Here is a 13,660-nt window from a genome sequence, read left to right as displayed (position 1 = left end):
CCCAGCTGATTTTTTGATTTATTGTAGAGATGAGGTCTCGCCTGCCCAGGCGGGTCTCGAACCCGCGGGCTCAGGCATTCCACTCACCTCAGCCTCCCAAAGGCGCGGGATGACAGGCTGAGCCACCGAGCCCGGCCTGAAGATAATTTTATACAGTATTTTTAATAGTTTTGTGTATGAAGCAAAGTCTATGCACACTGAGCCATCGGAAAGTAAGGGTGTCACTGTCTCAGCCCCTCCCCCCATGTGGACAGTCTGTGGTTCTGGGGCATCATGCTCATTCCTGACTCTGAATTTATATGCTACCCATAAGCAGTAATTTCCTTTTTCTTTTTATTTTAAAGACGTGGGCTACGATTGAGGATTAGGTATACAAGTGGTAAAGCACAGGTAAAGTCTGGGCCTCCCTTTGGTCCCCACTTTGTCTGGTTTGAGATCAGGTATTATTGATGCTCTGTGCCCCCCCCCCCAGTAATTTTCTTATATTATTCATACATGAATATTTAACAGTAAAAGTTATGACACACCAGTAATATCATGGAAAAAAATGTGCTTCAGGTAACGAGGCGGCACGGCAGCACCCTCAGAACACCTGCACCTAAACAGCAGCATCAACCAACAGTGGCACGTAAGGTCAGGCATGGAGTTTTCCACTTGTGGCATCATATTGGCGCTCAAGAAGTTTTGGATTTTGGAGAATTCCGGATTTTCAGATAACGGATGCTCAACCTATGCTAATCCGTGAAACACACGTACGTATTCTATGAGACAGGGTGGTGGTGAGGAATGAGACCCACTGAGCAAGTGACCATGTCTTCCATCTCAGCTCACTTTGTGGGCCAAATGCAGGGACGGGTGAGGTCATTCACATCATTGATGGGTTCTGCCTGCCCCACACTCCTTCCGCCTGTCTTCCTCCCAATCTCCCTCCCTCTCTCTCACTCCTTCCTACACCCGTTTGCCTCTTTCTTGGCTCATACAGATCAATTAAATGTACACATACTGCAACTCCACTCTAACTTCCTGTTATAAAGCAGAGAGTCAAGATAGTTTAGCACTAATAGAATTAAAATCGAAATTTAATCATATTATTTATAGTGAAAAAATAACCTAGAGCAGACATGACAAGAGCAATATAAGTGTACTGGTAAAAAGGAAGGGAGTGGTGTAAATGAACTAAGAAGCCATTCGTCATAGTAGGAAGTCAATTAATAATACTTAAGGTTGATAAGAGTGAGCAGCATACATTTAACATCTGCAGACATGGAAGAAACCACTTGAAGAACCAAAGTGTGGAATACTGAAGGGGAGCTTAGGATGGGTAGAGGTGAGATAAAGATCTAATATATATGTATATATATATTTTTGAGTAGGGGGTCTCACTCTATCACCCAGACTGGAGTGCAGTAGTATGCTCACAGCTCACTGCAGCCCGGACCTCTTGGACTCAGGCAGTCCTCCCACCTCAGCCTCCTGAGTAACTAGGATGAATCTTGAAATGATTGCCCTGAGTGGCAGTACTAGCAGGCCTGAGGATAGCAGGACATGGAGGAAGACTTGTTCTTCATATTGTAAAGTTTAATGCCTGGAGAATTTATGGCATAATGCTTCTACTTCCATGATAACCCACTAAATATGTTTTTTATTCTTATTTTTAAATTTAAATAAGACAGTTTACGCCAGGTGCCGCCTATAATCCTAGGCGCATGAGCCGCCTATAATCCTAGCACTTTGGAAGGCTGAAGCAGGAGGATCACTTGAGCCCAGGAGTTGAGACCAGCCTGGACAACACAGGGAGACCCTGCTTCTACCAAAAAAAAAAAAAAAAAAATTAGCCAGGCGTGATGGCTCACATCTGTAGTCTCAACTATCGGGGATGCTGGGGAGGCTGAGGTGGGAGGATTGCTTCAGCCCAGCAGTTTGAGGCTGCAACGAGGTAGGATTGTGCCACTGTACTCCAGCCTAGGAGATGGAGTGAGACCCTGGCTCCAAAAATAAATAAATAAACAAGACAGTTTAGGCGAACCCAATGTTGTGTGATTTTATTCTCAGGACCCCAGTAAGGCTGACATGACGACCTCCCAGGGCAGATGAGGGTCTTGATGCTGCTTCCCCAGTGTAATGCCAATCCCCATATCCTGACCCATAGCCCCTCTGGCCCCTTGTTTCTCAAACTGGAGGAAAGACCCCCATCACACACACATACCCATCCACATTAACCCAAGCGAAACCAGCTCTCACCTCCAGCCAAATCCTTGGATGGCCTGACTTATAAATGGTCCCCAGTCTTTCTAGAGCCCCCAGAAGTAGCCTTTAGCCTTTTAACTTTCCTTTCCCTACTTTTAAAACACCTCAAACAAGTAGTGCAGGGATTGAACTGGAAACTATCTAAGAAAAATTATCCTGCATCCCAGTTGATTATGAACCTGCAACCCATTACAAGATTCGGGTACTTTAATTCCTTTACTAGATTGTAAATTCCCACCCCTGGGTCATTTAATTAATCCTCACTTACTCCCAGTCCCCAACTTCAAGAAGAATAAATTAAGTCTAGGGACTTCGGATGGCTATCCCAAATGCATAGCAAATTTCCAAACAAGCAAGCCAACACAGCAATGTTAACTCCAAGTCCATGTTCTTCCAAACAACTGTTACTTCTCAAGGCAGTCATGAGTCTTGCCACTGGGTGTTAGATTGTTGGCCACCTGAACCTCATACTCACTGCAACCTACAGTTAAGACCTCGGGATTCATTCATACCCAGCCTTGGATAAAATGCAAACCCAAAGCATCTTGGGAGAGACTGGGATCCAGAATTGCACTGCTGATGGCCCAGAGGGTGCCACGCCCAGCATCACTTGATCAGCAGGGCACACTTGCTAGGAACTCAGACCCTGGGCAGATGGCCCTGAGTTTAAACATACCTGACTGTAAAAACTTTTTATTTTACTTAGAGGCAAGGGATATATATGAGGATTGGTTACATAGGTATATTGCATGATGGTGTGGTTTGGGCGTCTGATGAACCCACTCCACAAGTGGTGAGCATGATAACTGACAGGTGGTTTTTCAGCCAGCCCCCCTTCCCACTCCCACCCTTCCATTTAGTAGTCCCCAGTCTTACAATTTTCAAGTTATAAGATTTGGGGCTAGTCAGCCTCCCTGAGCCTCATTTTCCCCATCTTTAAAATGGAGACTATCCATAGCGTCTATTTTGTGATTCATTATAGGGATTAGTTGGAATGATTTTCATATATGCATATACAGTGTCTGATGTATATTTTTAACATGAACAATGTCATTTTTGTGATTACAACTGACATACAGATTAATCAGATTTACTGAATTGCCTGGGAGAGAAAAGTGAAACCATAAGCTACTATTAGAAATAGGAAGAGTTAAGTCCCCCAGTGGGTCCCTTCTATGAGGAAAGCTCCTCAGTGTAGATGGTTTGGGAAGAGCTTTTTGACACTGAATTCCCTTCAACTTTCCTGTCCATAATCTCAAGCGACATCACATGGGTCATAACGAGGACATCCAAAGCGTGAAGTGAAAAGAACTGACTCTAGCAAGAGCTGGAAAGAGCACTCAGTGCACTGAAGGCCCAGTGAAGGGTTAACCACCCGGGTAGGGGACAAGGGGTTGAGAGGTGGGGTGGGGGAGAGCAAAGCGTGTGACAGCTTCCCAGGCAGCTATTTTTATCTTGTGTTTTGAGCATCTGACTCAAACTGGGTAAAATATTTCATTTTCTTACTTGGAAAGTTTTCAAAACACCAAAAGAATTTGGTCAAGAGGGAACTAAACCCACTCTAGCCAAATCTTTTTCACTGGGTTAAAAAAAAAAACAACAGCAAAAAATGAATCGCAAATCTGCTTCAGGCAATATATGGACCCATTCAGGGGAAGTTGTTATTTGTTTATCAGTAGCAGACAGCAGTTTCCTGCAACCAACAGCAGCTGTCACCCTGTGAAAGGACGTCTTTTCATTTTCATGAAGAGTGGTGAACATTTTAAGGCAGAGCAAATGACAAAATATTTGACTGCATTTATCCCTTTTGGCTATTTTTACCCCTGTGCCATGCAAGCGCCTTCCAGGCTTCCCTGATAGCATCTTCTTTTTTACTCTAGTCCTGCGCAGCAGCCAAAGCCCCCGTGTTGTCATTTTCATTTTGCAGATGGAGAAGCTGAGACCCTGAGACTTCCATCACATGAGCACCGTAGGGCCAGGCAGAGCTAGAAGCTGCTCCACCGTTGACTTAAAACTAGCTCAAGTCCCAGGGGAGGGACCATGACCATCAGAGAAATGGGAACGCATACCGATTCTGTAAATGTCAACATGCAGCAGGGCAAAAGAGGACATGTGGTGACCTCGAAAATATAGAGTTGAACTGCTCTTTTCTTCTCCACAGAAGACTTTGGTATAGAACACACACAGCACCATGTGTTTGCAGTGTATGAATTTTGTTTTCTCAGTTGAGGATGAAGTATGAGATCCTATGCTTAATTGGTGCAGTTTACTTCCCACCATTCCTTCTTACATATTCATAATCTGGGCAATTTTTTTCTACATGCTTCTGCCAGGCTGTGTAGTTCTTTCTCCATCCAGAGTTTTCCTAATTATTTTGCTAAACTTCCTTATCCGATTCCTTTATTCTTAGATCTTACACTGAGTTCCTGCAGAGGGGCATAGGGCTGGGAACCTGCAAACACAAAGATGACTGGGTATCAGTTCCTAGTGTCACAGGATTTGCAGGCTGCCAGGGAAAACTGACAAGTAAAAAGGTAGACAGATCCACAAGAAATATCCTGGGGACCATGGAAGTCATCGTCTCTGATGGGTGAGGAAAGGCTCTCTTTTCTCCTGGGTATGTACCCTGAGCGCCTCTGGTTTGACCTTTCATCCCTGCCATGCCCCCTCTGCCCAGTCTCCCTTGGGCGTTGAAATTCCCTCTAATATCTTCCTCTCCACACTTCACATCAGACCTTCAACCCCTAAATTCATTATTCCAGGTCATGAAGGAAAGGTTCATGCATATAAATACTGATTTTTCCAGATGTCTTGCCCATAGGCAGTTTCTTCATAGAGTAAACCAATGCCAATTCTTTAAAGTGAAGCAAAATTGTGGTCTTTTTTCCCCTGGAGCACATTCTGAAGATTATAATCTACAAAAACAATTAAAATGAGAAAGAATCCCTGGACCTAGCTCGGCACTAATTTTCATTCATCTCATTTACAGAGTGGACAGGTGAGAGATGTCCTCCTCATCTCTGGATTGAAGATATGCTGACAGCTCTATCCATCAGGCAAGTTGTCATAGCCCAGTGCTTTACAGAAGCTGTTAAACAAAACTGTTAAACAAAGGTCCCACTGGCTAACAGTTCTAGGAGATGAGAAAGAAGAAAGCTAACCTTAGTGTCCAGAGAAAAAGATTCCACTCACCCAGCAGAGAAGTGGACACAGCAGTAAAGCCTTTAGCAGAGGTATTAGAATGTAAAGAAAAATTCCCAATATATGTCTGTATTTCTGCTTCCTTTATGATTTTGAAATCAATCTCTGCTTGAAATATATTGATAACTAATCAGCCAGCCATGACAATCTCACTGAAACTCGGATCCATCTTCATTAGCAAATGTAAAAACCACTTATATCTATAAATACAGGGCAGAGAAAATATTGGGGATGTAATCCCAGATCCACAATTATACTCCTCTGCCAAAGAGCTGGACTGTAGCTGGGAACCTTGAACAATCACGAAAAGGACAACGACCATTTACACAATCATATTAATAGTGTGGTTGGTGGTCATTTCACAGTAGCTTAAAGAATCTTGAGTACATATAAAACATCCAAAGGACATATTTCAGCTGCTAGGTTTGGAATCTTTTCTTTCCTTCCTTTCAACAGTTTTAGATTCTTCTGAGTTTTAGATCATCCAGGTTCCTCAAGGACAGACAGAAGTTCCATGAGGGCATAAGAGAGACTTCACACAATGACCTATTTTGAAGTCCAACTCAGACAGACGGCAAGAGTGTCTCAGTGGTCTCCAAGATCCTGGACATGCTTGGGACCTGGAGAACAGCTTCTAGAATGGGGCCAGTGCAAGAGGAATACCCTGCCAGTGAGCTGGGAATAAAAGGGCCCTCAGCCAGCAGGTGGCCCTGCAGTCTTTGGCAATCGAATCTTTTCGTCACTCTACCCAAAGTGCTGTAATACCCCTTTGGTTGTCTTCTCTGCCCTCTTCTGATTTTGCTGAGTCATGTCATGCTGTGTCATGGAACTCTGTGTAACAGGAGGCTCAAAGAAATCCTCTTTGGTGGCTGACTGTAAGGTTCACTCGTCATCGGGGGCAGGCTCTCATGCCAAGAACTTCAGTGAGTTCGGTCAAGACGAGGGTCTGTTTATGGGGGCCATCCAAACCTGAGGGTGATGAAGAAGACATGTCTGTGGGTGGATCAAAGCCTCTCTAATGTTTGAGGACTCCTCTCCAAGTGAAACGTACCACCTACGGCTCCCTCCCCAGGTTCAAAGGCTCTAGGCATCCATGTTGCATGGCCAAGTCATTCTCTCAGGAAAGGCTCCAGATGCACATCAATCTCACAGACCATAGAGTGGAAGAAGGGGACTTTCTGTCTCCCACCTGTGCCTGGTTAACTTTGCATGCAGAAGGAAAGTGGTAGTCTCTTTAGCATAGGGGTGGACTACACTTTCTCCAAAGGCAAATGTCCTCTGCTAAAGAGAACCTATTTTTCCCTCTGCTGGAGAGGAGGTGGGGAGGGATCTGTTTTTACCATCCTCTCCTGATTTCTTAGTCAAAAGGGTCTCAGAGAAGATCCTTCAGTAGCCGAGGGAAGATGAAGGTGTTAGTGAATCTAAATTGGAAGGGAGAGGGCACCTAAATTATTCTACACAATAAGAGGAAGGAGGGAAGAAGCTGAAAGGAAACTGGTGGGAGGCAGAAAAAACAGAGGAGTGAAGAAGAAGTTTCGCTGTGATGTATTCTCCCTCTTTCCAGAAACAGCCTGGAAAATCATCACTGTCAATTAATGCTTTGAGGGCTAGTGAGGTGGGGGAGATGGGATTTTAGGAGGGGCTCAGTCTTTAGGGGGGGTGTCTCTACATGATCAAATGGCAGGAGCAAGGACAGCCTGAGGTGCTACCTCTCAGGGACAATGTAAGGTAATTAGCAAGGGTGTCATGGGACAATGTAAGGTAGTTAGCAAAGGGTGCAGGACAGCTTTCTCCTGGCTCTATGACTGTCATGGCCAAGGTCATTTTAAGGTGTCAGGGCCACTCTCCTGGTGAGCTATGGGAAGAGACCACCTCTGATACCCTGCCAGTGATCTGGGAACAAAAGGCCCTCTCAGGCTACAAGCAGGAATTGAATGAGTTTCGATGGAAATATTTATTTTGATAAGCTGTTTTAAGGTCCTGCTTGGTATGATGGTGACACATAGCTGTAAATGCAACCTGGGCCCAGACATTAGCTTATTTAGTGGTACTCTAACCCTGGGCCCTGGTACATAAACATCAGTATCATCTGAGAACTTAGTGGAAATGCCACCTCTTTGGTTCCCACCAGATTGACCCAGCCAGACACTTGGGAGGTAGGGCTCAGTGATGTGGCTAAACAAGTTCCGTGGGCGACCCTGATCCATCCTGACATTTGAGGAGAACTGGCATGTTCAGTGATTCTCAATGTTTGGTGACATCTGAACCAGCAGTAGGACTTGTCAAACACAGAATCCAAAAATCCCTGGCACAGATACCAGGGTTTTGGCTGTGTGAGCCTGGGGTGAGCTTGGCATCTTACGTGTAACGAGCTCTGCAGTAATTCCTGTGCCCATCCAAGTTTGAGAACCACTAGAGCAACAGATTGAGAAGAAACTGTGTTCCATAGCTGGAAACTATGAGCCAGTGTTGCTGGAAAATTAAATAACTTATTGAAACAATTAAAGCCTCCCAGGATAAGTAAAGGAGCTTAATTAACATTCCTTGTTAATGCAGGGTGTCCTGTAGCCTACAGAGAGGAGGCTTTGGAGATTATACTCAGAAAAGAGTTCTTCATCCTTAAGCCCAAAGCTTGACTCCAGAGAACATGAACAAATGGGGCCCCAAGGAGTTACCCAGAGACTACTTCACACCTCCCAGGGAAGAAGCTGAGGTCCAAGTGTCCAATGCAGATGGGAACTCCACATCCTTCTCCAGGGTAGGATGTGGAGTTCACTTTCTCAAAGCGTGGTCCTCAGAATAATCTAGAACAGTTTGGAGGTAGTTACAAATGCAGATTCGAATTCTTGGGACTTTCTCAGGCCTGCTGAGTCCATTTGTAGGATTGGGGACCAAAAATCTAAATTCTTAATGTGTGCCTCTCATGCACATTCCAACCTAAGAACCACTGAACATTGAGTCTAGAAACAAGAATATAAAAAGGCTGGTTATCCTCTATGACCATACCACTCTGAATGCGCTCAATCTTGTCTGATCTCAGAAGCAAAGCAGGGTTAGTCCTGGTTAGTACTTGGAGGGAAAAAGGCTGGTAAGCATCATTTATACTTCAGTGAAAGGCAAGAAGAATCCGTGCAGTTCCATGGTCAAAAGCTGTGTGCCTGGGACAGAGAAGCAAAGGTGATCCATGTTTTCCATTTCCACCCCAGGAAGGGCAAAGGATCCTTGGTTCAGGTGAGGCCACTTATGAATTGTTGATTTTCATGGGCAGGCTAAGCACTTCATGTTTGAGATATGTACTATACAGTATATTAATTATATTAAACTTAATATATTTTTGTAATAAGAATGCTTGTCTGGTATTTAAAATATGTTCTCCCAGGAGATCTGGGAAAGTAAGAAAATGCCTAGCCAGTAATACACCATAAAATTGTCAGGGGAAATTGCTTTGATATAGCTATAGATATAAGATGTCACATAATATTTAATTTTCTCATTTCTTGTTCTTTTTGTTTTGTTTTTAATTTTGTTTACTTTTTTATTTTAAAGATGTGGGATACAGTTCAGAATTAGGTATACAAGTTGGACACCGTACAGGTAAAATTTGGGCCTCCCTTTGGTCCCCACTTTGCCTGGTTTGAGATCAGGTTCTTTTTTGTTAATCCCATTTTCCTTTTGGTACCCAGTTGAAAAATTCCTTAAGTAGAAATTAAAAAGAAGCGAGCAGGTACATGTTATGGCGATGGCAAGGAAGGGGTGCCATTAGGGAGGCTGGAAGCTCTGTGTTCCATTGTGTGGGGGGATGGGGGGAAGAGATGCCCAGACCTAGAGGCAGGAGGAAGTACCAGGGGAGGGAGGTGAACTCATCTCTGGAAACCCCCAAAATGCCCAATAGGAGAAGTCGTCCAAGCATCCCATTGCTATCCCCATGGGTCCTTCCCAAAACTCGAGCTACCACTCCACAATTTAAAGGTTTATCATCAGTTACTTCCATTCTAATGGTAGATTTGTTGGAATACACAGGCTTGCCAGGACCCAAGGATTTAGAAGTAGAAGCCAAACACCCTACAAATTTCCCTACAGATATGCATGTCTACTTTCACAGTATAGATTTGTAGTACTTTTTTTTTTGAGTCAGATTCTCATTCTATTTGCCCAGGTTGGAGTGAAGTGGCATGCTCACAGCCATCCCAGGTGATCCTTCTGCCTCAGTCTTCCAAGTAGCCAGAACTACAAGCATGCACTTCCACACCTGGCTAATTTTTTGATATATTGTAGAGACAAGGTATCACCAAGTTGCCTAGGCTGGTCGCAAATCCTGGGCTCAGGCAATCCTCTCGCCTCAGCCTTCCAAAGTGCTGGGATTACAGGCTTGAGCCACTGCGCCCGGCCTATAGCACTTTTTAAAATATCTTCTTCCCTAAGGACAGCTTCATTAGAAGTCAGATGGCCTTCTGACTAGCGTTTCAGACTGATTGTTATACCCAAATCCATTAAACACATAAAATCTCTTATTGGAACCTCCAATTAAACCTCAAGCCTCATAAAAGAGAATGAAGTGATTATAGGAAAGTGATCTAATACTGTGCAAAGTGTTGGGAATGATAATGTCAGAGATGTAGGTGGTGCCTTTTGCCCAAGGAATTAAAATCATCTAAACTCTGTCTGGTGGAGTGGGTTTCGATTCTTATTTTGTTAACTGTTGACCTGACATATGTCCACGTTTTTCCACCTGTGAACTGGGGATAGGGGTAACTGCCTAACCTGACACCTGGATCCCATGCCATGGAATCATCATCATCATCATAGTAGAAACTAAGATATGACTGTTCCTTCATCTTCAGGCTTCTAGATTTTGTGGTGCATTCAAGGAAACCAGTACTACTATGGTATTACTGACCAGAGTCCGTGCACAGTGGGGAAATGGTTCTCACACTTAACTATGCCTAAGAACCAACTGGGCATCCTGTTAAAATACAGATTCTTGAGATCTGCCACAAGAGATTTTAATTCAATGGTTTTAAGTTAGTCTTGAGAAATTCATTCATCTGGCAATTATGGGCACTAGACACTGTCAAAGACACTCTGAAGTTACAAGTGAGCAAACAGCCCAAAATCCACTCATGGTGCCCAAGGTCTACCTGCATTTGTAATGGGCATTCAGGTGGTGCTGAGACTGAGGGTTATGCTTTCTCAAGGGCCACACCTTGAGGACCAGAGCAGCAGCACACATCAGCTAGGGACAAGATCTATTCTCTGCTATACAATGGGAATTCCATCATATCTTCTAACTCTAATTCTTCTTCTTTCCATTAGGACCTACTTCTTGGCCATAATCTTCTGGAGTCTTTTTGTTCAGGAACCATTAATGGGGTCATGTTGGTCCTTCTTGGCAAGTTCATTTTCTCCCTGGTTTCTTCATCTCAGCACCACACATTATTTGTCCTAAGGGCTCTCCTTGGTATCCAAATCTCTAAGGAGACTCAGGAAGCATCACCTGTTCCACAAACTTTGGCAACAAGGATCAACAAAAGTATGCCTAGATTTGACCTTCAAGGATCAGAAGACAATTAACTTTTCTAGTTCTAACCTAAACCATGAGTTTACTGTGAATGGAAATTAGCCTTACACTAAACTTAATCCAAGTCATTCATTTACATTTTTCTTTCTACATTATATCATTTCTAAATGGGAAAAATTCGCTTTTGTTAATAGCCACACTTCCTGTAAACTGAAAGTTGTTCCATTCTGACATGCAGTTGATTGATTTATCTAAGTTCTTTGATGCATCAACACTAAAGATGTACTGGAATCTTAGCTAACTCAGAGCAACAGAGTGAATGAAGTACAGCCTCATCACAGCACTGGTCTTTGTTGTAACATAAAGCAAAACAAGAGAAAGAAAAGAAACACTTTAATGTACAGTATCCACCTTTAACAAGATGTGCTAATAAACAAAGTTGAGGCTGAATGTAGTGGTTCACACCTGTAACCCCTGTATTTTGGAAGGCCAAGGTGGGAAGATCGCTTGAGCCCAGGAGTCCAAGACTAGTCTGGGCAACATAGTGAGACTTCATCTCTACTAAATAAATAAATAAATAAATAAATAAATAAATAAATTAGCCAGATGTGGTGGCATGAACCTGTAGTCCCAACTACTTGGGAGGCTGAGGCAAAAGGATTGCCTGAACCCAAACAACCAAGGCCATGGTGAGTTGTGACTGTGCCACGACACTCCAGCCTGGGTGACAGAGTAAGACTCCAACTCCAAAACAATAAAAATAAAATAAACACAGTTAAATCATTAAAAAAATAATTTCACTCCAGCAAACCTCTAGTGTCTAAAGCTGACAACAAATGATGTTGTGAGTAAACTAAAGGTAGAGTAAAGTGAAAGGACAAATGAGACTGAGTTGGTGAAGAAAATGAAGCTCTAAACAATACCTAATAGATTTCAGGTTCATAGAAAAATGCACTTAGAGGGATTGCTTAAGTGATATTTCATTTAGTCCATATATTGTTGTTTTATGTCCTGCCTCGTCCCTAAAAAGGCTTTGAGGCTGCTCATTTATTCTCTATACCTGGTGTGAGATAACATTTCAAAGGAAAAGATCATCTCTTCATCATCTCCTTCCTCACAAGTTCCTCAGCCACTTAGAAATTTAAAACAGGATAAGGAGAGTGTATTGCTTATCCTGTGACAGGTTTTCCAACATACAGAGAAATCTGTCATTTTGATAACTATTTGCATCAATCTTAGAGGTCTTCCCACTTCCAAAACACTGTGTGTGTTTATATTATGTTTGTAATTGATGGCAAAAAAAAGTGGTACAAGTAAGCATCTTGCTTTATTTCCATGTTTAAAAGTAATAACACAACTTTAAAAAATAAATCTCCAATTTTGGGAAACAATTTTCCTTTTCCATACCCTTCCAGACATACATATTCTACATGCATGTACATCTAGTGTGCAATTTGTACACTTAACATTATACTGTATACATTTTTCCACATTGTTTTTAACTTTAAGAAATCTTAAATCACCATTTTAATGACTACATAATTGTCCACAGAGTTACTGCACCATTATAATTCAGGGAAAGAAAGGGAGATATTTGAGCAGATGGCCATGACACAGTTCAGGAAATGAGTCGTATCACTGTTGTTTATAGTGAGCCGAGGTACTTAATCTTCCAGGGAGAGAGGTCTTGTACCAAAGAGTTTATTACTGTGAGGGCTTATTTATCTGAAATGCATAAGATGGGAGCTGTCCTAATCTCAATTTTGTTTTGAAGCCACTCATTTCCTATATTAATATCCTTCAAGGGACAACAGTTTCTGCAAAAAGCAGAGAGAACAGCTGAAAGAAAGCCACTCACTCCTGCCTTCTCCACAGCAGGTGAGGACTGGATGCCTGCTGATGCCCCAAAACACACCCACGCACGCACACCACTTCTGGAGTCACAGTGTACAGGGTGCATCGTACATGAGGCAGGAGCATGTAGTGGCTATGAGCACATCCCTAGAACCAGACCTTGTCACTTGCGTTCTTCTATCTTAGCCTTTTGCACCTGTCAAAAGGAGGTTGTAATAATAACACTCACTCCCTAGGCTTGTGGTGGCGATTAAATCAGGTAATACAGCTGAGCATAAAGAATAGGATTTGGCACATGTGAAGTGTCAGGTAAGTCTACTATATTACCTTTCCACTCACTTCTGAAGGACAGGAGAGTAGAGGTCACAGTGTCAGGACAGTCACTTGACAGCCATCCCCTTGAAATAGTCAAGGATAAACTTCCCAGTGTAATTCTGGCTCATTTGCCTGTATCCAATAGAGAGAAAAGTAGCCCTTGTTTTGTAAGAATTTTAACTCAGGAACAATACTCAAGATCCTGTGTGTGCATTTTAAGCTCATGACGAAAGAGCAACTTCTGGAAGTTTAAGCATTGTTTTCCATGTCAAGTGCATAGTGAGAACTATTCTGTCATTTGGTTGGTCCAAGATTCTCTCACCACCATCACTAGCTATCATTTATTCATCACCTGCCACATGCCAGCACTCCCCACTTCCTGTAAGAACATCTAGCCCTCACGACAGCTTTATGGGATAGGTATTAATATTATTATTATTATTATTATTATTATTATTATTATTATTATTACAGATGTGGAAACTTGGGGTCAGAAAGATGAAGTAATTTCCTAAGGCCAAGCGG

The 13,660-nt window shown here is 42.8% G+C and overlaps 1 pseudogene; it reads left to right on the top strand.

Moving 5' to 3' along the window:
- Positions 1-13,660, top strand: part of LOC103249446 — a 53,197-nt pseudogene that overhangs the window by 14,054 nt on the left and 25,483 nt on the right.

This window comes from Carlito syrichta, unplaced genomic scaffold, assembly GCF_000164805.1.
Source record: "Carlito syrichta isolate Samal-C Ts95f unplaced genomic scaffold, Tarsius_syrichta-2.0.1 Scaffold120494, whole genome shotgun sequence".
Lineage (NCBI taxonomy): Eukaryota > Metazoa > Chordata > Mammalia > Primates > Tarsiidae > Carlito > Carlito syrichta.
This window is presented reverse-complemented; position numbering and strand designations above follow the sequence as displayed.